Source organism: Varroa destructor, unplaced genomic scaffold (genome assembly GCF_002443255.2).
Source record: "Varroa destructor unplaced genomic scaffold, Vdes_3.0 BEIS01000007.1, whole genome shotgun sequence".
Taxonomy (NCBI): Eukaryota; Metazoa; Arthropoda; class Arachnida; order Mesostigmata; family Varroidae; genus Varroa; species Varroa destructor.
Genome location: NW_019211460.1, coordinates 17336901 through 17363296, shown reverse-complemented (window position 1 = coordinate 17363296; position 26396 = coordinate 17336901). Strand labels below are relative to the sequence as shown.

Here is a 26396-nt window from a genome sequence, read left to right as displayed (position 1 = left end):
AAACCTTTTATTGATGCCAGTGGAGGGACATATTTATCTGGCTCTTCAATTTAGCCATTTTGACTTCTCACTCTAAGGTGACAGTCTAACGGTTTCATTACATACATCAATCATAGTGGGTTTTTATCCTATATAGCATATCCAGAAACTATAGCCGAACTTAATGATTACGAAGTGGGAGCGTCAAAACGCTCTTGCCTTACACCATACTGACAGTCTGTAAAAAATCGTCTTTGCCAGAACTGGAAAATGATAGTTTCCCACTTATCTGCCTGAGTCCGTTATCGATGTTAAGCATTCCATTAGATAACACGAAACGAAGTGTATCTGCGTCCGGATTCGTCCTTCTATTTCCACAACGTCTTTCCAAGCCTATCAGGCGAATACGTTAGCTACAACGTGGAGTATATACTTACTCATCTGCCTGTCGATTACTAAACAGGTAGCCATGTAGGGCCGGTTGTGGCCTGGATTTCCTGACAAAACCTAGCTGTAGTAGACATCCATTTGCCGCTGATGTGAAGCCATTTTCGGTGTTAATCCCTTAGCGTATTTCGCTCTTAGACACTGAAATGGACCGACTCGACCTCAACGAGCCAATTACGTTCAATGTAGGAAAAACAATTGATCGTCGAGGTCAAACGGCTCATCGAAGTGGAAAGCTGGTAAAGTAATTATTGTGCCCCGTACAGCTGTTGCTCGAAGTGTCTGCTAATGCAGGACAAAATCAGATATATATGAATCACGAGTCTAATTTCAATTCCTTCGTTCGAGTTCGTTAATTAGCCGTCTGCGAAGTTCTTCAACTCCAATTTATGTAGCTGTGAATGTTTTAGGTATTGCGCTACATCGATTCCAGGTTTCAGACGGACGTGTCAACCGATAAAAAAAAATGTCGGTGCAAAAAACTCAGGCGTTTCGACTGATCATTTTACCCATTGTATGCCGGCTAAAGCACAGATGTTTAACACAGATAGCTTTGTCTAGAAAGCTTTCGACAGTTCATTTCGACATGTTTGCGTGTATACGCTGCAAGCGCACCGCAGTTTTCTATGGGTCAACCATCGGCTACGTGGTGAGGGATCAAGTTTTGAACAAACCCGATTTATTATACAACACTTGGACGCACTATTCCCTCAGTGTGGACGGCTAAATGGAACCGGTCATGCATCATGTTATTATAAGTTAATTTAGATTTTATATATTTAGTGCTAGTAACGTTTACAGTACCCGCCGGACCCGGAGAAACTTCACAGGGGCAGACTGTACATCGTAAAGAATAGAAAATATGATCTTGGCGGAAAACAAATGATAACTAGTGTAATAAATATATTTAAAAAAAAAAATAATATTCGTACGGATTAAGGCACCTGAATGTTTCGGGGTTTATCTTCGATATTGTGGTTAACTACGGCCTTGCACAATTCGACCTAATCTTTCTAATAATATTGTTTCCGGCTGTCTGTTACGCTATGTTGGAACGGTTGTCGTCTGGCAAAAATATTGACACAATGTCAATATCTATATTTTATTATATGGGTTACTCAAGGAAGTTGGCTTAAAGGAGGGAACGAAGGAAGTAACGAACGACGCTTAGCCAGCACTTGAGGCATGTGGACCTTAGAAAAAGAAGGCACTTGGACGTATTGTGAATCCCGGAAAAAGCCGTCTGCGTCGAGCTATATAAACGCGAGGCGCGTACAAATTGGACAGAATATGACAACTCAAACGGCAACAGATGTCGGGATAATCGCGGAGGAACTGTACGGCAACAGGTTTATTTCTAGATATGACATAAGTGCCGGTAGCAACAAGTTGGAATAGTAGGACAAGAAAAAGGACCGCCATAGGCTATAAATTAGATCCGGCTCCAAGATCGATGCGGCGAAAGGTGAATCAGAGTACAAGAAGATTCGACCTGGAGGTGTGCGTGCGTACCTTATCCCACACTGTTTGTAAACAGTCCTAACGACACACACGATATACCTAGGATTTTCGCACGCCAATATTTGGACTCAGCTCATCTACTCCTTATCGTAGGTTCATGTTATTTTTAGGTCCGTGTATAGTTCTTACACAATGACTATATAGACGTGCTGAGCACCACGCTTTGAGTCCCGTCAACAAACTTGTTTGTATGTTTGTACTTGCTGTTTTTTCGCCAATATCTCGCCAGAAATTAATGTAGAATTTCGTTATCAATAGCCTTTGGAAGCTACAGTTTATTAGTGTTACAGAAACGAATTTTTAGAATGAGTGCGTTGTAAATCGACTTGACGAAGTTCAACACACGAATTAAAAACATGTCCTAGAAAAGGACGTGAAGTGAATCATTGCCGACTTGCAACATGGGATAATATGCTTGAAGCATATTCGTTACCGACAAATTGGTGTTGCTATTCGAAAAGTACCGATGGAAATGAGGGAGGACAACGTAACTGAACAAAGTATAGACGCAGTGATAGAAGCCACTTTATCTGCGTTTGCAGCTAAAACGCTCGTAGCGCCGGCAGCAGCAACAGCAGCCCCTAAGACGTTCGAAGAGTAACTCACCAGAGGAATAAACCCGATCTCGGGAGGTTCTCAACGAGCCGCCGGGGTCTGCCTAGAATTTACGTTATGCAGCCATGTGTCAAACTGGGCGAAAAACGACGACGACGACGACGACAAAGAAAATGGCACATAGATAGCAATAAGGAACTTTTACTATTCATCTGCCGCCGCCATGTCGGTATCTAGCAATTTAATCGAGTTATAGTAAATCATCAAATAGATCTCGCTGACCGGTTCTAAGTTTGCGCGCTTTTGAGGTTAAGTTTGGTGTTTCAGCTGCGTTAACATCCGGGGCACTGAAATCTATCGGATGTGGGGGAATCGTTGCTAGTTATTCTACGTCGTTTCGCAGATCAGATACGGCCAAACTGTTCGATAAGGCCCCTATTCGTTCGTCGGCAATGGAGACGAAGATACAGAAGTAAATGTGGCGAAATTATTTATAACATAGACTTTTTTTTACGCGTTACATCAGGAACAAAATATTAAAGGATCGCGTGCTGTTCAAAACAGAAAGCGTGGGCAACGCGGTGTACGAAGTCACATTTAGATTCTTCCGTGTGCGGGCTTGAGAAGTGCTAGCGGTGCGCTATTATATACCGTGATACTGACGCTAAAAAAACTTGACGGTAAAATAGTGAATAAGGCGGCCTAGAGGTGAGCTAGTTGGTATCGATGCGAGTTTTGTCCAATGGGCAACGATTGTAATGTTTGAAATAGAACATTATATAAAGCGTTGAATAATAATGTTGGCTAACGATTGTGCGAAGAGTCGCTACTTATCGGCCAATAGCATAGACAGTTGGTCTAACCAGTACTGATAAAAAAAAAAGACCTTCCCTATGTTCCCGTAGTCTCTAATGAGAACTCTGCCCGAAAATATCGATGTAATATTACAAAATCAAATATATACGCTCCGATGACTACAGGCTGTACAATGTGCAAGCTTACTAATGCTCTATAAGTTTGTTCCCCTAAGGTAAATCTAAGTTGTGGATTCCCAGCATCGGATTTACGCCAATAGGCGGCCGTTTTCGATGGTCATAGTCGAATCGAAACTATAATCCAAATCTATCCAGTTCCATATCAGACGAACCATGAAGTCCTATCGCGGCACAACGAACTTGTCAATTCCTGTACATTTTATTTGTCTGTTTGGGTTTCTAGCGTACATCTGCATCTGACAGTAGACCTCTACACAGATCGATCACTGAACCACGCGCAGTTTTTTACCGCTACGAGTGGCGTTACTCATGTCGATAATCTCAGTGTCCGCGGTAACGTTTAAAGTTAGTATGCCTTTGTTCCAGCTGTACGCTTTTCCAGCTGTACGCTTCAGGCACGTAACCTTCACTTCCATCCTTGCCTAGGGAACCCTGTGCCGTTCCCTGTGCCGCTCATTGTTATTGAATGTCACGTCACAACGGTTGGCGAAATCATTTACGTTGTCTAACCGCTATAGGATCCTTTAGGGTTCATATTATCGTCTATGATGTGACGGAACGGTAGCCCACTTCACGTAACTAGAAAGAGCGCAGTGTTCATCGAGTCGCGAAGCTTCGAGTATCATTGAAATGGGTGGCGGTCTGTTCAGACTGTTCCGTTTATGCGTCGTCGTGTACGTCACATCGTTCGTAGATTACACCGCAAGACCATGTACAATATTGGACCACAGCGGGATAAAATGGTTGAGTTCGCAAAACATACGGGAGCATTATGTCTCTAATTAACTAGCTAGCTGAAATTACACAATGTGATCTGCCGAAACTCATCATCTAGTTTGGGCTAATTCAAAATTTTCAAATTCGGCGCACGTTCGGATAAGTAAAATTTTTACATTATTTACATAATCAAGTGGGGTATTTCTTCGTCGCTATCTCTTCCAATCGGCTATCGTTACTCGAAGATTTACTGATACAAACGTGTCATCACTTGCGTTGTGGCTACAACGTCATGTTTGAACAAAAGTTTTAGCAGTAGTTACTTGATTGTTAGTGGGTGGATTGCCAAGGAAAAAGACCCTAAATAACGTTTTGTTATTTTTTGTTTGACAGAACGAAACCGACTTCTCTATGTGAAGAAGAATCGCGTGATCTGTTTTAGCTCCCTGAGAGCTCCCCTCAGACCGTACTCAGCAGTTTACCGTTTGCTTGACGCCGTCCACCATCCACAAGCCGTTTCCCCTTTTTGTAGCAGCTACATCTGATTGTGATTCGACTCGTTCCCATGCGGCCGTTCAAAGAACGCTGCTGTCCTTGCAGTTCCCTCTTGTGTAACATAATCTGCAGTGTTACCGCTTAGCTTATCGCTCACCGCAGTCAACCCTTTAAAGCTTCAGCCAGCTTGGCCTGTGCCATTCTGGGCATTTACGTCTCTTCGAGGATACAAAATGTCCTATCCAGAGGACGATGACAACCTGTCGCTTTGTGAGGTTGAGCGGTGCAAAGAAAACTGGAAGGTTGGTGCTTCGACTGAAGGCGTCTCATCGAAACTCATGTGCTGTTTTGCCTCATTGTTGTTTTGTTGCTATAGGTGCTTCGTACCAACCGCTTTGAAATGAAATAAATGTGGAAGACAAAAGCTTATGGTGCGCAAAATGAAGCGTGTGTTGAGCATCGTTGAGTACCATATATGTGGCTAACGCCATAATATATATATATTACTATGATTTTATATGGGAGGCGATATGCATAATCGGTAAATCTCACAGATTCATACGATGATTTTGTGCGTTTTTGCGGCTACGGTAGGCGCCTCACTGTACGCGAATCGCTGGGAGAATTTAATGAGATGTTAATTTTGGTACCACTATTGGTGAGAAGTTGACATCGGTCCTCAGTGAAGTCGCGCAACAGACGTCGCACTTTCGCGGTTTATACAATAATGATGTCCCTGACGTGCTATCTATACTATACCTAATTAGACCTCGTAGCCGTCTGTTATTTGTACTATATTTGAGTATATCGCTATCGTTGAGAAGAAATGGGCAACTGGCTCGGATAAGTAACTGGGCAACGATGAAATTTAGAAAACTGGGAAATCGTGACGTATTAATACACATACACAAACAATTGAAATCGATGACCATCTGCAGTAATAAATATCAATATTCAATAACATAAACAAAATACAAGATACCCCATAGCAATATTTCGGACTCGGAATTTATCCGGATGAGGCACTGGTAAATATGCTTGCAAACGGTTCACTTGTATTCTTATCTATTGATCTTGAATTCCAAAGCAATATAGTATTTCAATAGAATGGTTTATAGGACAATTGACCTCCAGGAACGGCATTTAAGGTCCATGGACATAGTTTCTGGACATAAAAAAACAAGCTTCCTTTCTTAATTCCAACGCTTGTCATTTTTCCCAGCTTAGAGCTTATTTCTAGACATTAGTTAACGACCTGTGAGCTTCGACTGACGAAAGCTTCAGCTCGTCTTCAAACCGACAACGGGAACCGGCTTGAAGCTTGTGAATGTATTCGAAATCCCCACCCGCCGAACAGGTTATTACCAGTCGATTGATTAATGGCGTTCATGTAACTAATATACGAAAAAAGACACGCGATTCTATTGATCTGGTCCGTCAGCTAAGCTATCTTGAAACTTGCGACACTCTCGTGCTGCTGAAGTGTCGAAGCTCTTCGATAGAGCTGTCAAGTAGGTAGGAAGATCGTGTCAAGCACACCACCTCTTCTTGAGTTTACATTTTCTATGATGATCTTGTCCACAGTGGAAGGTAGTAAAAAAAAAAGTTGCTTTCGTTCTCTACACCATGAAATTCAAATTGTAGAACGTCAATGGGATATCAATTCAACTACATTGTACCGTATTAAACATTCTACTATCTAATATACAGCAATAATAATAGCAAATACCCTATCTGCATAGCAATTTTCCCTATACCTAAAGAACAAGAACAACGATAAAGGATAGCTACAAACCAAATGTCTATGTTGGGTGGTGTTCTCCGTTTTTCCAGCCTTCGCCTTCTTTCGGCTTGAGCGGAACAATCAGTCAACGATCCAAAGACTGAATTCTCGATAAGAATAAACTACAGTGTCTTATTTTTCTATTTAAAGGTCAGAAATAGCAAAACAGATGATTCCTAAGAATTAACTATATGCATCTGAAAATTGTTTCAGTAGCTAGTAAACTGGGTATACGTATTAAGAAGGCCGTTGCTTGGATTACAGAAACACATACTTATCGATTGGCATCTTCAAAATCTCTGCATGGTACTGACGAGCGATTGATATCGGTCAGGATATATAATCTTCTTTAAAATATTTGCGCTTTCTATGCAAGCATCCGCGCCAAGTTGGCCCTCTGAATCATCGGGTAACTTTGTGTTTGCCATATATAAGCGTTTTAGTAGGTTTAGGATGGCTTCCACTGCTACCTTTGTTAAGGACGGCATGCACTTGAGCGGTCTCGTGAGCCTTTATGGCAGGCTCACCCCATCACTCATAGACAAACCTTTGTTATTCTAAAGAAGGATGCCGAAAATATTTAGGGAGACTCAGCCTGAACAGAAGATGCTAAGTTAATGAAAAGCAGTTGCTTAGCGCAGGCCATAAACGGGGTGGAATAGACAGCGTGCGAATGGTGAAGTATTAAGGTAAACGATTTTCCATAGTGAGGGTAAGCAGAGACTAGTACTAAATAGCTATATGGAAGCGAAGTAAAATTTAATGACGTAGAGCAAGCGTTAGTTCTTCGTTAACCGACTCAACTCACATACTTTCTATTCCAACATGTAGGTAGGATATATATATAATATTTATTAAAATAAAAGCTGTTTTCAAAATGCTGACTTGAATTTCGTCATTTAACTTTAAGCAGGCTTTTAGCTTTCGGGAAAGCCAATGACCTGCTGTTTACCTCGTTTACTATATCTCGTACACTGATTTTTTTATAGAATACTCATGTTACTTTTGCTATTATAATCTCTGTCAAGATTTGTGTGACTATTACAGAACGAATTTACCCCAACGGTAGAAATCCGGATAACATAAAATTTACATAAAAATGAATATTTCGGTAAAGCTCTTTGGACTACATGATACTCACATAGTAAAGGGAAGATTACGACGTCAACGACTGCCAGTTTGCTTCTTTCGTTCGTACTCTTTGTTAATGAATCATGAATCGATGTCTACGCGTTCACTTTAACAATTTTGGCAAACTCTGACTTTGTACTATAATAAAGGGTTTTATCTATTTTCGACAACGGTTTCTTCCTGTCTTCGCCCATACGACGCCACTTTAGCGTACCCATCTATAACATAATGTATCGTTCAGTTTACACTGAGGGAGCCGGTCAATTTCGGGTTGGCTGCTTGCGTTCCGCGCTCACAGATTTTCGCTGGAATCTAGTCAGCTGTTAACCTGCCAGGTAACTCCTGGCAGCCACGCCCCACTTCTAACTTTCGGCCCAGCCCGATCGAGTGCCAAATCGGTGAATAAGCGAAAGCGCCGTTTCATTGCTTAGCCAGAGCGCTCGTGTCGTCCTTCGCGAAAATAGTAGCGGATAGAATGGATGCAAATGAACATCATTTTCCAAGTTTTTGTATAAAACATCATTCAGTCTATCTCTTCTGGAAACGACTTTGAAATGACGGCATCATCGACTCGAGAGTACTCGCTGCGCTTGTCACCGGCAGCTTTGAAACCCACTTTTTCAAAATCGACAAGAACAGTGAGAAGGTGAGAGAACAACCGCTTAAACCACTACCACAGAACTACCACAAAACCCCTAAACTGGGCTTGTAGTAGAGTGGTAAAAGGGAGCCGATGAAAGATGTTTACAGGGGGTTTGCGGTAAGGTGTAGGGTTGGTGGAACCGTGGATAAAGGGACATCGGAGAGATAGGCGCGCAAAAAATGAGGGCAAATATCAAAGACGTTGATTAAACTAAACGAAATTTTTGGTTCTAGGCAGCTTGAGGAGGGGTCTGCGGAGGGAACGGGGAAGATCAGCATACTTCACTGTGGTGGCGGACAAACTTCATCGACTTCTTTTTCCCTGCTTTCCCCATTTATACATATGTATGAACACCTCATGTACGCGCCTGCAAATATGGTTATGTATATCTGTCATGGAGAAGCAAAGGCCCACTCAGAAATTATGAATACTAAAAAATGATACGATTTACGACATACGGTAGTGAGCCGTTGCAGTACCCCACGCCGACAGAATGTCGCGACTATTGAGGTGACAGTAAGTCCGGTTAGTACTATTTTGCTGCTGCAGGTCCGAATCAACGTCAAGTTGTCGAAGTACCCTCTTGTTAACTATTAGCATTAGTCAAATCAGTTCTTCGATATCGGTGTCTCTTTTTGTTGTTTTTTTTTTATACCCATTGCGCGATCGTCTTAGTCGTTTTCAGGATTCATTAGTCCTGAAGACATCTATTTCGTGAAATAAGGACATTATGCAATTCGGGCTGACTATTTCCGCAGTGCATAACCTATACGAAATAACTACCTCAGTGGATAACGATAACGTTCCTTTTTCTTACAGGTAACTTCAACTGATTATTATCCATGTATTGAAACAGGAAATTGAATTGTCAACAAAGATGTGTATGTATTTGTTTTCATTTATATAATGTTAGCTTGGGATTTATAGCTGAATTCAAGATTACTTCGTAGCATTGCTTAGCTTCTGGAGTAAGAATCGGACCTTCTAAGCGGATTAGCATAGAAGGCTAATATTTGTCTTTCGTAGGACAATGCTTATATACAGGGAAAAGGTTTTCATTCCCTTAGATGCGATCGCCATCTAGCGATGCGAAGGTCGCTATGTTACGAGGCCCACGTCCGGTATGTCTTAATTGCGCATTACGTTATTTAGACGATCGGCGACAGCCCCCGGCAGAGAACGATGCATGTTTGTGCTTGGCCCGGAACCTCGAGCACCTCACGTGTCGCTGAATGAGACGGACGCGTTACCACTACAACATAACGACGACATAAGGGTTGGTGTTAACTTAAAAATTAATGCGGAGTGATTAACTGTAAGTGAAGTACATCATTTCGTCACCGAACGCTCGACGGAATACGTTGAAGAGTGGCACATCCTCATGTCAAGTAGTGTTACATTATACAGCGGACTTAACGGATCCTGTGTGTTAAATATGATACAGACAACAAATGAACAACGTCATAAATAACGGCACAAAACCCTCTGGCCCTGTACACGGCATCTTGTTTCGGTTACTTGATATTAAATCGGCAGACGGTCCACGCTGGCATATATAAACATTGATTTTCCATATAATAGATTAGCAAAGTTACTTCTTAGAAAAGTTCATATCGACAGATTTAAATGTTCGCTTCTCTCTGTCGCAGCCATGAGTATAAGTAAGTTAGATTGAAGTCTCATCTTGTGTAGCCAACCCTATTTGAAGTTTAGAAGTTGGTCACAGCCATTATTGGAACGATGCGTGGATGACGCCGTCCCAATGCATCGGTTGAATACTGTGTCATGAATAAACAATATACTTCGCGTTGGCCAGTCGTGAGATATTTCGAGTAACTGTTGCACACGACGTTGAAAAGTCTACGAAGGCGTCCCAGACCGTTCCTGCATGCCACTTCCTACGCATACATCTCGGCTGTTCCACTGTAAAGACAACCTACGCTTCATAGACACGTCCACACCCACTGATGATGTGACCGGGGACGTCTGTGCTTTTGCCGTTTGGGCACGTAGTCGTTTGTGGCTAGCGCATCGTGGCGGTGCAATTTTCGTGTACCTGTGGCGTTCGCTCTAGAGCTTCAAGTCGATGGAGCGGACGAAAGTAGAACTCAATCGATGGCCGGTAGGTAGGCCAAAAGTGCAGACAGACAGGCCACCCGGTGTGGGCATTCGGTCAACAAAGTCACGCTTTTCTACCAAACAGCGGCGCGAGTTCTACTCAACGATGTGTGTAGCACTCGATCCTTGAATTCTGACTGAAACAGTCGATGCCATCACAAAAGAAAGCATGCACCATGGCCAGCGAGCTGTTTTGCTATCTCTTCCTCATCGCCTTACCTACATTTTGCCAGCACACCTAACTCTAATGGTAATTATCATTCATATCGGCAGTTGCCGCTTATTATCACAACGCTATTACTATATCCACAGGCCATGACGAGGGGAGCCAGATACAGTGGCATTATATGAGAGACGTACGTTTTCGGAGCGAAGCTATCATCATTGTCAGTCAAGCGTCATAGCTGCTAAGATATATAAGTCGTAAACAAGAAACCGTCACCTGCCTGCTACCAAACGCGTGCAAAGATCGCTTTATTGAAGCTCTGCGTTATATCAAAGTGGTACGTAGTGCGAACACTTCGCACCTGATATGACCAAGGTAGTTGGCAATGAAGTTATCCGTGCTGCAGCTGAGAACTCCTGATGTCAAGACTAAACTATTTTGGCGCTATCATCAGGCATGAATACGGGAGATCAGTTCTAAACACAATAATCCGTGAAGAACTTAAGCAAGTTAATCATTTTAGTGGTTCCATGATGAACATAATACAATGTGTTAGCTTGGCATCGACAACAGATCAAGAAGTCAAGGAGATACCGGTTTTGCTAATTTCTGGTTAATACGAGAGGGGCTTCTTTTTTTTTGGTATGACCCTGATCTCTAGTGTTGTTGAGGCCTACGGCTTTCTCTAATTTGTAGGACTGGGCGGCAAACTGTAACATAACTGTGTCATAATATGCCAATTGTTATAACATCAACATATCACTACACAGAAAGAACAGGGCCAGAAACGGAACATATTGTTTAGCTATTCACACCTTCTGTGTACTGTCAGCTCGCTGTGGCGGCTGTTAGTATGAATTTTACGGTATGGTAACGGCTCAAGTAATGGGAAATGCTTTAGCGTTAGGTAAAGGCGATACGTAAGGATTTAGATGCTGATAAGGAAGCGGTGGCCGCCGCCTCAACTTACGACAGAAGCAATTTCATGCATATATCTATTTATGTATCTACAGTCGTACGGTAGTATGGGTGCCATAGACGAAGTCACCGCCTCATAGAGTCCTGCAAATTGGAGCAGACGGGTCTATATGACGACGTAATGCGAGGTGATAGCATACGATTTGGTAATGGCTCGTGTCCCGCTCAAAAATCGAGTGAACTCATTTGATTGATCACTTCGTGGTTGCCCATTGTGTTCTTCCTTGAATCTCAAGTGTTCCATCACATCTACGTATCAGCATCGGTGATGTCCGCGCAAACTTCAGTTTTTTTTTCCTTTTCCAGTGGTAGTTTTGGCCTTTCGACGTCAGTTTTGTTGTTCTAGCTTAGCAAATCATGCGTCCTGCTTTCCCGGATTCCTAATCAAGCAAAGTTGTGTACAGCTTCAGTGGAACGCGACCGCGGGATGCATCACCGTCTTAGCAAAGGAGAACAGTATACGATGAACAGCGTCTGAGGCGATGTTTACGTATCCGTTTAAATGGATTAGTAACGGCAACTTAAAACGTGAAGACCAAGTGGTGAAAAATCCGGACCAACATTATAATTGAAACACTAAGCTGGAGAATTCGCTCATCCGAAGACTTTTTATCTGCGAGTGCTTAGCGCGAATGAGAACAATTTCAATGCGCTGACGAGGACTGAACAGTTGGCTAATTAGCGGTCGGTCAAGATACTTATGGGCTGTCTTCACCGAGTAACATTACTACATGAAGCTTGCATCCGAAAGCTCACCTGATTAATTCGGCTGAACCTCTGAGAACCTCGACATATACCTGTGATCGCTTCTGATTCGTTCGTATTTTCAAACCCAGATCAAAAACAAATAACTATATCGTTGCTAAATGTGGGTCGTCGTTGGCTGGACAGCCGTTTCAGATAATGTTTGAATTGTGTAATAGAACGTGCTTGGTATTATTCATCACTGAGCGTTGGTTTTGCTCATGACGTCCGTGACGTGATTAGAAAACTGGCCAGCCTGTGCGAATAATGATTGATGAGTGCCTATTTATATTTTGGTTATGAAACACCTTACCGGCTCGAGGATTAAGAAGAATCGCAGTCGAGCGGCGAACGAAGTCAAGCTACACTATCTGTTACTAATCTATTTCGGTTTACAATACTTGATAATAGCAGTAATAGTCTTTGCTCTAGCTGTTCCGCTTTGCGCGTAACTTTTTGCCTGGTCTAATCTTTTGGACGTCGATTCAGGATACCGACAGAAATATCAGGACATACGTCCTATAAACTACCGGAGCGGGCCATTTCTCTCGTTCTAATTTATCGTACTCCAATTAAGTGTGTAGCAATAGATAGTAATAGTATTTTGTTTAGTTACTACCTATGTAGAGACGTGGCATTTTGGCGATCTTTCATCAGAAGGTTAGTCAGCGTCCAACTGCCTACCCGTTCACACTGTCTACCTATATTTCGCTGTTGTCGTTGATACGTTATCGTTCACGAACTTGTTGATAGCCAGGTTCAGCTGGCCTTGTTCAAACGACCTGCGCCGAATGAGGTCGGCCTGGTGACCAGCATGGGTACCCTGAATGCTCAAAAACATAATGGTATGGCCGACCATATTGGACGCGGCCCTAGCTCATGGTTTTGTTGTTACTCTAACCAGTGATGCCGAACGCTTGCTAAAGAATGAAAACGTCCTAGTTGCGTCATTTGACAAGAATTTATATACTATATATAACATATAGCCAGATTGTAGTGGACGTTGGTGAGGCATCCCAAGGCTAGCTCACGCATACGCTGTGTCTACTTAAAGTAATGTATGTTGGAACGACTGAAACTTGACGAAAACTTATGGTAATCATACTTGTATTTAATATTTGTGCCTTTAACAAATATGTGTGATATCATTCTGTTTCATTTATACAAATATTATTCAGAAACACTTTCAGATAACTTTTTTAGCTAAAAAAAAATGCAATATGTATGCTTGAATTTTCTATCTTACTTGTCATACATCACAGAATTACACTCTTTGACTATAGGTAGAAAGCTCAATTAAAAGAGACTGAACCGCGTAGTTCGATATAATGCAAAGACGATATTTAAAGAGATAATAAACCAAGCTGATATCGTAGTTTTACTACTGTTATTCTAGTAAATGACCCAACTAAGAAATCCACGGCATGACATATCACAAAATTTAAAACAACGTCCCACCAGAAATACCGTTGATTACATATAAATGTTTTAACGATATTAGCCAAACGTACGCCTCAACCAAAAGCACAGACATGCAGTTTTCTGTAAGCAGCAAGGCTGTACTTCTGCATGAGCTAGTCTGAAGTTTGATGTGGCTGCCATTGTGCAGGATTCTGACTCCCCCGATCCTCAGCCAGATTGCTCTAGTCGCCCTGCCTGCCATTGGCATTACTGCTGGTGCTAATAGAAATCTAATTTCTTTCTGAAATTTTCTTCACGACCCGCCACCGACAGAGAATTTGTCCTCGATATATTTTTCCCCGCGACAATAACGGGCGCCGGCGATGCCACGCCACGTAGTCCTACCAACAGAGCAGCAACTGTTGAAAATGCTGTTAAGATTATTCGAGGAAAGCTCGCGAGGACCGACCGAGCGCTCTTTCTTTCGATCTAACAGTCAAAACCCTCACAAACAGCCGTTTTCGACACTTCTAAAGCTGCTGCCCTTTGAAGAACCAAAAAGGAACTCAGAAATGATTTTCTCGCCGGCATCAAAACAGCGTCAAAGTGCGCGTAGGGCCCGAAGGCAGTAGCAGCAATAATGCTAAATGCCAGACGAGTTCCGAAGAATACGTTGAGGTAACTCTTTGCGTGGTCGGTAAGGCACACGATCGAGTGATCGAGGTAAACCGATAGTTTGTTCTCAGAGAAAGCGAAGATAAGCGGTCGTGGTAAGGATAGCAAATGAGATCTTTAAGACCTTTTTCCCGGAGTGGCAGCCGTTGTATGGCTCAGTAGCATCTACCTATAGATAAACATTTGCAGACAGACGGGTTCAGACTGTACATGGACACGCGATATAGGACCCTAAAATGGCCGTACTGTTTCTGCTGTTGCAACAAGCCTGTTTACAGGAAATTAGTTTGCTGGTAACTATTATGTGCTGTAAGTGAGCGTGACACAGTAAATGGGTGTAGGGGATAGTGGGTGACTCTGATGGTGTGAGATCGGTCGTTAATAGTCGGTAGGGGAAGACGTGTGTTCGGTCGGGACACTAATAATCAGCGGGTAAACAATGAACACGAGAAAAGGAAAAAGGAATATATATAAGGGACATATATGTTAGAGACCTGTTTCTCCTTGCTTGCAGTTAAATTAGAAACGCCTCAACGACCAGTCGTAGTAGTACGAGAACAAACAATTATAGGGATGGCAGCAATGCTTGCAACGACACGGAAGTGTCTTAAGTTGCAATACGCGGGCATCGGACGTCTTTTAAGGGTCCCAATAAAAGATAAGTGATGAAATAGAGCCTGCAAGAATTAGGGTCTTAGGTTTAGCCCGTAAATTAGGATCAAGGCAGGTTCGCAACGGGCACCCGAGGAACGTCGCTTACGATACGCCTCGATGTACAGGAGGACGCGACCTCTTGTTTGTGCTATACGTGTTCAATTCGAAGACTTCAGAATAAACTCGATTCGCCTGTGTCTCGACACAAACTGCGGTGCATTACGAATGGCGCTGAGTAACTTCTCTATGGAATACGTTTTTTATTTCCGCCGCACATACGGCGGCAGTAACGTATCCGTTTCCGACTGAATAGTTTGTTCATTTTAAATATTCTATGGATTGCAGATACATAGCTGAAAAAACGGACCTATGTGAATATGATACACGGAATTTACGCGAGCAGAACTCCAAGAATACGTTCCGATCAATCGAATGTCGATTCGTGAGTATTCAGTTGTTGCTGCTACTACTACTACTACTGTTTAGTCTTGAGGTAGATGGAATTCGCAGATCTGAAAACGAATTTCAGTCGTCCTCGGAACTTTCGGCCATGTCAGAGGACGAATCGTATTGATTCTGTTTAGCGATCCATAACGTTCACGGTAAGAATATGGCACACTGTAACAGTAACTCTCAACAGCTAGGAAGCGACGGCGCCTGGGCACCTCTGAATATGTGCGAATCGTTTGTGGAAATCTCGATCATAAAACAGTGTCAGCCGGCATTTGTGCAGTACGGATCTGAAGTTGTCTGAACGTACGAAAGTTTTATATGCGAAGTTTTAATAATAATAATAATACGCTTAGTTGTCGGGTGTGTACGGTTACAAGAATGAAAGTTCTGTGAAATCAGTGGTTCACGGTCACCGGCGCCGGCAGCAACAGTAGCAGTAAAAATAATCAAAGAAATCTGAAGGTTTGTTAAAAGGTTAAACCGTTTATTACAAAACTCGCGAAAATGTTTCACGTTACTACCAGTTATGAATGGAAAAAATAGCAGACTGCAGACCACTTGCAGACTGATCAAAGGTACTGGCTGAACGGCAACGACCCTAGTTAGGCATATACCATTCACTTTTAATGAGAGAGAGAGAGAGAGAGAAAGGTCCTGCTATGGATGAAACGCTGTCTGCGGTTTTACATTCGTAATTTCGATAGTGGCTATGACAGTTTGCATAGGTTTTTTTTGTCCTGACATCCTCCTTCTCGCAGAACTTGAGTCCCACCTGAGGTTGGCTTTTTTTTTTGTTGTTGTTGTTGTTTACAGTGCGGACCCACTCGGGTCAACCTATTCAGTCGCTTGACACAAAATCATAAATCGTTTTCTTTACTCAAGTCAGCTGTACGAAAAAGGCAAATGAGTATGCCCGATCCTTGTTTCTGGGTTATGAACACCTCGATAATAACAACTGCTATTTCTTGAGATGTATGTGTATCTTTGGCAACGATCAGATTTTAGAATAATTTTAATACGATACAATAAATGGATCGAACAATCTGTATTTTTATGTCGTTTCATTAAAAGATGTATAGCGTAACAGACCCACTAACTTCTGCCACCGGTCGTTTTTTCATTGCAGCTATCCTCCTAATCCTTAGCCATTTGTTATTTCTTCGAAAGAGAAGAGCTTCTCATTATCTTTGGGCGCTCCTGGGTCGCTCCGAATAGAAATAACGATGGAATATTGAGCTCCAGGGAAATCAGCATAGCAGATACGACTGCTAAATCGGCTGTGTCGATAAGACGGATCTGTGACATGCGTGACGATCTGTACGACCCTTTGCGTAAGTGAGCCGACCGTTAGCTAAAGTATAAGATTACGATGTAAGTCCAATGCTAGACTTGAGTCTTAAACCCGTATTCTGTTTGTATCTCCCTTCAAGGCTTAGTAAGATCTTGAAAATCGAAATACATCTTCAAAACGACAGTGAAAAAGCCCCAAACAAACGAATCGTAGACTATTTAATTGATAGTTCTTGACGATATTTACCTCTGTTTTTCATTTATATACAATAAAATGCTCAATACATATAGCGTACATCTGATTTCCTTCAGAGATCATTAGATTGTTTTTCCTTCTTCGAACGGATAAGCGCTTCCAAACCAGGTCTGCAGGTTTTTTTTACTAGTAGCGAGTGTTTCCTTCTAGGCTACGTCCTCATAGAGGCGTCGATCATATTTGCTGTACGCTCTGTATTTTCGCTTGGAAAATTCAAAGAAAAGGTTGAAATAGACATGCTGCGAGACCGTGACAGATTAATGATGTTTTCAAAACTGCGATTTATTTGCTTTATGCTGTATTTTACAAAATGTCTTTTTAGAAAGTGAGACATGAGTGATGTCCACCCTTACGTACTTCCTTAGTACTCTCGTTGTTATCTTTATATAGCAGTGATTTAATTGTCAATCATTATTCATACAATATTATTATTACTGGCATAGACGAGCAATTGTTCGAATATCGGAAATCGTGTTCATTGTTTTTCTGCCAAAATTCGAAAATTTACTAGCTAAAAACGGTTAGCAAACTTCTTCTTCTATCGCCATCTTGGAAGGGCGTCAGTTGCACTGAGGAATTTCAATTTCTGTTAAACGCTTATCAGATAATGGGATGTATTTGCTGATAATATCTAAGCACACTCTGATAACACAATCTTTGACAAACCAATGGTATAGCCAGGTCTATAGCAACTTCGCTCTTGGATATTACTAGAAACGTAGACAAAACGTCATATTCGAAAAGCGTCTGCGCTTAGGGGAGAATTCCACCGACGTCACAAAACTGTTAGAAATATCCGACGCCTCTCAGTAATTCGCCCACTATTTATAATAAATTTCTATAATAAAAAATATGAGTACAGGTGAAAATTTTCGTTTCTTTATTGCTGCACGTAACAGACGCGTACGTTGCTTGGCGGAGTATGGTACAATATGGTCTACCCGTAGAGATCACTACCTTTGAATCAGACAGAAAGTTAAATTCAAGACTTGTCGTAATTAGGCGAATTAGGATTAGAGCAGTGGCCGAAACTGACGCGCCGCAGGAAAATACCGCTGGCGCACCGGTATTACAGAACCGAGACTCTGATTGATTGGAGCCTTAAAAGTATCTCTATTTGGAACAAACGCCCAATCGTGTATTTATTTAGTACGGGCATATTAGCTTGTATGATATATTTTTTTTCTCAATTCAGAACACCATCTTAATGGGCCGGCAATGTTCGTCTTACATTTTACACAATTAATAATAGGTATCGAACCAAACAATGGCATTAAGCTCTAAATAGCTACCACATGATTTGTACTCCTGTATATATAAGAGTGACGAGAGGATAGTTTTTTTTTTTTTTTTTTTTGAATTTACTATCGCCATTGTTCCTCTGAGAATGGCTAAATAGCTTTAACCTATATCGGTTTTTAGATAATATTTTGCGAACAAACATTATGAGATAGCAATAAAAAAAAAAAAAAAAAAACGAGTAATTGCTATATGTTACTTTTGGAGTTCATTACAGAGATGGCTCAGTCGATTGCCTGTCGTCGTTAGGAAAGAGCGGCGGACGGAACAGAGAAAATACGGAGCTTTCCGTTAATAACGAACTCAATTGAAGCAATTACAATAATAACAGCGGTTAGACATGGAACGAAATTTTTGTGTACGGGGTTCGTTGAGCCTATGGGCTGGCTGCTCGCAGACTCAACCCATTTGTTCAACCCGGTTCCATAACTTACGTTTTCGAAGCAACGATATAGGTATGTGACGTGTACCCAGTCGAACAGAACGTCCCGGTCGGTAAAGGTTATGGCAGTATAGTTGAGAAGATACCCACATAGATTAAGAGCTATTTTTAGATGGAAGTTACGTTGCCAGCCAATCAAATTATTGAATCTAAAAAATGCCTCCGGTGTTCTCTGTCATTGTTTCACGTTCAATAGACTTCTGCATGGACCAAATAAAAACACTGCAATACAACTAAAATATTAGAAGGTAAAAGATGCGTACAACACCGATGATTCAAACAGTTAGGTTTTAGCCTGCGAATATACACGCTACCGTTTCGAGGCTCGCGTTGCGACGTAACGATCTAACGAGCTTAACCCAAGCAACCTATGGTATATGGATGTTCGAAAATTAAATTTTCGATTCATCTGAAAAGGTTATTAGGATAGGTCACGTTTTCTAAGCATTTAATCGCTGATATTATAATGAAATATATATATATATATATAATAGCGTAATAATATTTGAAGCGGAATTAATTTCGGCCGGTTTTTTCAGTCGTAGATGACACTTAGACTTAAAAGTCACAATACACAATCTTTCTATAGTGTAAAGCTCTATAATACTTCATATATATATATATATATATATATATATATATATATATATATAGTAAGTGAGGTGGGCGAAGACTCGATCCTACAGGCAGATTATTAATTAGTTAGACAGGCAAAGAGACATCTTTTAATCTCAGATTCTGTGACGCTTGGTGTACGTCAATCACAGATTCGCTCTCACCAATGATAGGCTAAGCTTAAACCTAAGACGCATAACATAATTTACCCGCTAAACAACCACGCCATCACTGTGATCGCTACTTCTACATAGACGCTCTACAATTTAATCTATTGCTTTCCAACTCGAAAACAATCTCTGCTCCAAAGGTACTTGTTCCTACTCAGCTGTCACTCTTACACTTTACAGAATCCTCATTTAATCAATACAGAAATACGTCGATCTTACCCTAGGTGTTGTGTAGCGAGCAAACAAAGAAACCTGCTTCGTTCTACACCGTAAGAAAGAAAAACGTAAAATGGTTGCAGTGTATGACTTCGATCAGGAAGGAATCCGAAACAAGATCTATGCTGTGCGCGGCTGGCGACTAACGGCGTGTCGCTTTCCACGTTTTCAACGTCTGGTGGCCTTTTGCTACGACGGGCCTGGAGCCAGTAGGGTCCGACGCTCAACCTTCTGCTGTTTACTTTTGACAGGGGTATATAGAGCTGCGCTCGAGGGCATCAGTTGTATTCGGGGAACATGAGTCACGTGCGCCGGTCGTCGTTGTCTCATCTTGACAGGCCGCTGTCTGGCAGTATGAAACATACTGTGACGGACCTACTTTTGAAAGTAATCTGTAGTGATACAGATATAAACTATCAGCCGAAGCGGTGTTTTGCTGATATGGAGAGAAAGATGGACATATCAACTCTTCAGAAGCAATGTAACGCCCTGCTAGTGGTTTTGTGCTATGGCGTTTAGTGTGGATCGAACGGAAGACGCGATAGCGTGTTCATTTGATTGGCGCTGTCACCTGCGCGATTAGATTTCATTGAAGTGTTGTTTAAAATAACAAAGGCAATAACAAACTCATTTCGTGATGCATCCAATGAAGTCGAATTGCTTCTTGATACCTCAAAGAGTTCACGCACAGTACGAGGGTATTCATTTTAAGAAGTTGCAGTTCCGCCAATATTCTAGCAACATAGGGATCATCATTTGATGAATTGAGTGAATCGCATGGGGCGACTAATTATTTAAAGCCAGCTCGACTTCGCGACGAGCAGGTCTTTGAAGATGCGTCAAGTACTCTTGCCAAACTTTTCCAATAGCTAGGAACTCTCAAGCTTTTGACACACAAACCTGGTATAATCGATTGAACGTGCACGTTGACAGTATCACATCGTGCACCTAATAGACATAAATTTATCGATAATTCAGCGGAGTTGACGTGTAACATGTTACAGAATACTCTCGAACAAAAAAGAGGTTACTCTTGAAAGAAGCGCACTAGGTTGTCAACTTTTTAACCCCCGCTTCGTCTGACTATGGTTGAAGACCCAAAACCTGCTCTGCTTTCCAGCATACAAGTACCCTATCCCCTGCAGTCGTTTGACACTGTCCTGATACTATTAAGGCTGTCATGAAAATCGAAATCCTGTCAAAGTGACGATTGGAAGTATCGGCAATCCAGGTTTAAGCCGTCAGCGAAAACGAGCCGATCTATAGAGTTTTCGTCTTGTATTGAACTCCCGGCAGTGTTCTTTTCAATGGAATTCCACACGGGAGCGTCCTCAGTTTTGGGGTAAATCGCTTTTTGTGCTGTGTGTGTATGTTGTTTCTTAGCTCTCGGATCGAACTTGCCCAGCTCTGAATCCCGTTCATAGCAAGACAAGCTTTAGTATCAGCAATTGATCACAAAATAAAGGTGCAAAGCAACACTCTAGACAAGTATATTTTTATCCGGTTCACTATAATGTTCCAGACGAGCATACCCTGCGCCAATCGACGTAGATGACGACTTTATGTTACCGCTTAGCACAGTGTTACGGGCAATATAAATCCGTGAAATGAAAGGCTTTCTCTGGCACGAAGGTGCAGCTATTCCTTGGACAAGTCGTGCATTATACTCATGTACACTTCTAGCATCGCGTTGTGTGGTTGGGGACAAGATATGGCTGTAGGTTATAAAATTAGGTATAGTTTATTAAATATATCCACGATGTTTTAAAATATGAAACTCAGTGACGACAATAATCACTTCTATTGACTTACCTTACTCGTCGGTTCTCTGCGATTCAATGGGCATAGTGGCTATAAAAATTATGTATTTGTCTAGCGCGTCTATAAAAGTAGAATATTTTTATTTTTTAAATAAAAATTATTCGCAATCGACTTCTGGTTGTATCTATCCGTGCTCCAAAGCTCATTATTACCTATCATTTAACTCTAGTTCTACCATTATCCTTACATGCAATACTCAGCAATATATTACGAAGTTTTGTTTTTTACTATATTTTAAACAAATTTCCTATATTTATTATAGTTAAAATCTTCACCCATTGTAAAACATTCAGTTAAAAGTAGAAACAGCCACAACGTGAAAGTGCACACTATAACATGACAAGTTCCCCTATTGAGGTCTACTGCCATCTTCCTTATATTCGATCTTTTTGTTCACCCTGCTTTTTTCCCTGTAATTTTCTACATAAGCCAATACGTTTGAAGGACGCTATTCGAACGGGCCTTTTTGTGTCTTCGGGGGCATTTTCGCTGGTGGAGATGACTGCCTCTCTGCAATTCCCTGTGAAAGCGTCTGTTTCAGCATCTTAGTAAGGCTCACTACCTTTCTCCAGAGGTCTCCTTTCCCTGGCTCCCCTGGGTTGGACATACGGCGTGAGCGTGTCTAATAGAGCTCTTGGACTTGCTGGTTAACTCATTCTATGTAGATGTGGAAAAGGTCTCGCTGGTTAGACGACTGGATAGGTGGCCTTCGATCTTGGCTTCTTCTGTGGCTATGGTGGCCAAACCCTAGTGGCTACATTTCTTCGCGTCTTAGGTTCTATTCGCTTGTTGGCTCTGTTGAGTTGACCCTTGAGTTGGCAGCTTCTAGCCTCGACAGGCCTTATGTCAACCGAGTCACTTTTTCGCAGTCTTCCTGGGAAAGCAGATCGCCCAAACTCTGCTACTATCCCTTTAGCTGGCACCTTCTTATCAGAGACACACAGACCACATATGTACATATCTGTATTATATATATATATATATATATATATATATATATATATATAGCACGCATGCTGGGTAAATTCCTCTTCGATAGAGGCGGTTCTCCTAATCCTGTCGAAAATCGCTGCCGTGTGCTTGTTTTATCGGTAACGGGTCGCAAGGTAATCGCAGTACGTCTAGCTAACCTGCAAGCGATAGCTGCTAATGAAACGCAAGGCGAGAAGCAACTTCCATACTCGATCGACTACGGTTTCACTTTAGATTTACCGAGTTGAAGTGTCGCATTGATTGATGATGGCGATGCTGGTGGTAATTGTGGGGGCTTGCCGCTGTAAGAAACATAAATTCGTTGAGAAGCTGGCCGGGACGACGTGTGAGGGCGCCCTTAGGATAAAACACCTCAAAGTAAGCGTCTGTTCAGAAGTTATCATTTCCGTCAGGGATCGCGTCCTCTATAAAAGAATAGAATGGGTTGGTTTTTTTTCTGTAATGAAAACAAGTAATTTACTATCTGCTAAGTTGCTACATCATCATACGACATGAGGTAGTTGGCTTCGCGAGAGCTTAACTTCAATGTAGGCTGCGTTCCGGCTTTCTTGGGTTGGGGCTAAGAGTCCTTTCTAGCCGCTCTTCATACTCACCAAAAAGGACCCTTAACAGGAGAGTTAGGCCAACCCGAGCATCTTGAGCGGCACTCTCCAAGCTTCCTCTCGAGGATGAGTAGGTTCTGGGACACATGAAGCTCTAGTGCTGCTTTATTCGCGCAGATTTAGCACTCCACCGTGTCGCTGCTGTTAACTTCCCTTTGCGAAGAAAAGCTGTGTGCTTACATCTCGATGCAAACGAGATCCACAAAATGCAGCCATGATGGCGACAACTACATACCGCATAAGAAGTATGCAAAGAAGCTAAGGATAAGCAAACCTATTTTAGCCTGAATCTATTATTAAAACGCTTTTTATGTCTCGTTTTACGGTTTCCAACAGCTGCTTATTCCTATGCTGTGACACGTATATATTAGAGAACGCCCCGCCTTTGGCACTCGGCGGCGCTTAAGTTGCTTGTATGAACGGAATTGAATCGCATACGAAGGCGTCGGACGTTTTGTAATGAAGTTATAAATGAAACGTATAACTCATATCATTGTTAAAGTATTTCGCAGGATAATTCATATTTACTAATGTGACTAAGAAAAAAGTCGCACTTCATTGGTTTTAATCTGTAAATCCGTTTATCTTCATTCAAAGAGATACATTTGCCTGATATTCCACCTTCTATTTTCTATTGCTCGAAACAGTCAACAGTAAAACAAGAAAAATACGCCTATAATGCACCCTATAATGGTGTTCGTTGATACCCCATTATGAATCCCCTTCTTTAATATCGAGGACCCATATCAAACTATAACTTAACCTTTACGTAATAACCTTTACGCTTTAATAACCTTTACGTAATGAGAACGATCATTACATTAAATCATACGAAATATATCAATGCAATATGGAAAATTCCTATTTCTAACGTAATTCCTTCATAATGTGTGTATACGACACAGGGCTTTACGTGAGTGCGTGTGTGTGTAAAGAGTGACGCTTAAACGCGCGCGCTATTAATCTATGGCTGTGTCTTTGCGACTTGTATACATAACATAGTCTGTTCGATGCTCATGCTACATCTGCGTTGTCCTTTTTTCGTTCCCGAATCACTTGCTGGGCCCGATGACCATGCCCATGTTTTAGTTTGTCTATGGCCTTTACTGCGGCTGGCTCTGCCAACTAAATTACCGTCAGTCGTGTGCTTCTGTCGAACTTTCGGTCATTCCCTCGTCTTTGCCTGCTGCTTACCTCTGTCTCGTAATATAACATGTTACGGAAGCGCTGTTTATCTATTCATACAAGCTCTATGATTTTTTCATTGTCTATTTTGCTACTGATGTGACACTCCAACACCTCGTTTAAAGGAGGCTAGAGCTACTTGATGCAGTACGCATCTAATCCGTCCAAATCGCACGTAGATGCAGTAAAATTGATATACTGAACAACTTTCCTCGAACGTAACCACTTTCACTATTTAGCCTTTTTCATTTTTTCTGTAGTGCCACAGATCTGTTGTTGGAAGATAAAAAGCCGGATGTACATATGTATAGTGCTACTGATCTAGTGAGCAGAACGGTCGTCCCGAAATGTCGGATGTGCAGTAATGTGTACTGCGTTCATGCTTGTCTCAGAACAAGAAGTATGCGGGATCGAGGCACGATTGGTTGCATACATGCGACGGTAATGGATTCGAGAAGCAAAGGCCAGGTCGCCAAGAACTAGCCCTGGAATGGACCAACCCCCCACAACGGCAAAGAAAGCCATTCATTTATATGCGTTAACCGATACGTTCGTATATTAAGAATTGATATAACATAGGATTTATGTTCCTTTGCTCTAGAACCATTCAGCTCTCCTTGCCCTGGATGCCTTGGATTTCCGGAATGACACTTGTTTACAGCTTTTAGTGTAAAGAAAACATTTAAAGTTATTTTGGTATTGGAATAGATTACGTCCTACAATGGGTTTCAGCGAGGACTTTTTTTTTCGTTCGAACGAGTATAATACGTTTCGCGAAATGGACATTGGTTTCACTGATTGGCTAGAAGAATCCTTTTGATTTTTCTTTAGGATATTTTTTTTCTTTTCATTTAGGATAATACGACTTGCCACACTTAAACTACTACAGTTAACTTTAAAGTGCTCCTGTTCTTAAATAACAAAAAATCTATGAAGTACATTGCAATTCCGACTACAAAAAGTATAATATGAATCGTTTTCTTAGACAAGAATAAGAGCTATGTAATAAGATAATGTTTTTAAATGTTAATCATAAGTGACGCGGCACATACCGCTGGCTCGATAATAACGCTGACCTTAACATCAAACGAGTCTATAAATTATACAACATTTACTGGACCATGGTAGTGGGCTTGCTCGAGACGCTTCTTCAATATGCGAACGTTTCGCGTATTTGCCGACCTTGTAAATGTTTTCATTTTAGTAGCTCAGCCTTTGTAAAGCAGACCGCCCGTCGGCACGTTCGTCTGCTTTTTATTTACACTTTATATCTTGCATTATTTGGGCGGAGCGTCTATTTTGCATAGCCACTGTACACAAAGTCACAGGTGTCTAAATTCGGCACGCTGGAGACGTGGCTGGAACTTAAGTTACAGCGTTTTAAGTCAACGGCTTAGTATTTATATTTAAAAATATGCTTAGCTTTGATCATCGCCTATCAGAAGTTATTATCGCTCGTTAACGTGCGATTCTATGTAAATTGACTGATTCGACGAAAACCTTCAACAAGCATCTCCAGATTATTTCTTTGGTGCTAGGGCAAGCCGTAACAACTGTTCCACGATAGAATGTATTGTCTCGTTACAAAGCAAGAGAATGTATGCTCACAAAGGCACATGGGAAACATATAAGACCTAGCCGTTAATGCCAATCTTCGATATTTCCCCATTGACCTGCTAATATGAAAACGAAAATGTAATATATATATATATATCGATCATAAACGTCAGTCTCTTCAGCGAATACGCCCGGTACACCTATCTGCAAACTGCTTAATGTGTGCCCCATCGGTGCGAAAAATATGAAAAAGATGAATTATACAAAAACAATAACTACGTAATGGCGCAAAACGTTTTACGCCATATACGGAGGATTTATTTATTAAGCCTACATTCTTGAGACCCAGTGATATCCGTTACGGAAATGGCACATCCACACTGCGGTTGTCCACCAATGCCAACAGTAAGAGAACGAATAGTAGCTACAACGAAAATAATTACCACTTGTTACAACGCAGCTCTGAGCCACTTCTGGGACGGCAGAATCTGTCCG

General features: G+C 41.6%; 1 protein-coding gene across 2 annotated transcripts in view; it reads left to right on the top strand.

The window, feature by feature from the left end:
• Positions 1-26396, top strand: part of LOC111253729 (putative G protein-coupled receptor No9) — a 158316-nt gene that overhangs the window by 71163 nt on the left and 60757 nt on the right. The window contains exons 2-5 of one of the 2 annotated variants that reach the window (XM_086975879.1): positions 9086-9147; positions 9419-9542; positions 16582-16786; positions 18518-18755. The exons of the other annotated variant lie outside the window; for it this stretch is intronic. The gene's annotated coding sequence lies outside the window, so the exon portion shown is untranslated. The remainder of the gene's footprint in view (positions 1-9085; positions 9148-9418; positions 9543-16581; positions 16787-18517; positions 18756-26396) is intronic. 2 annotated transcript variants of the gene reach the window in all.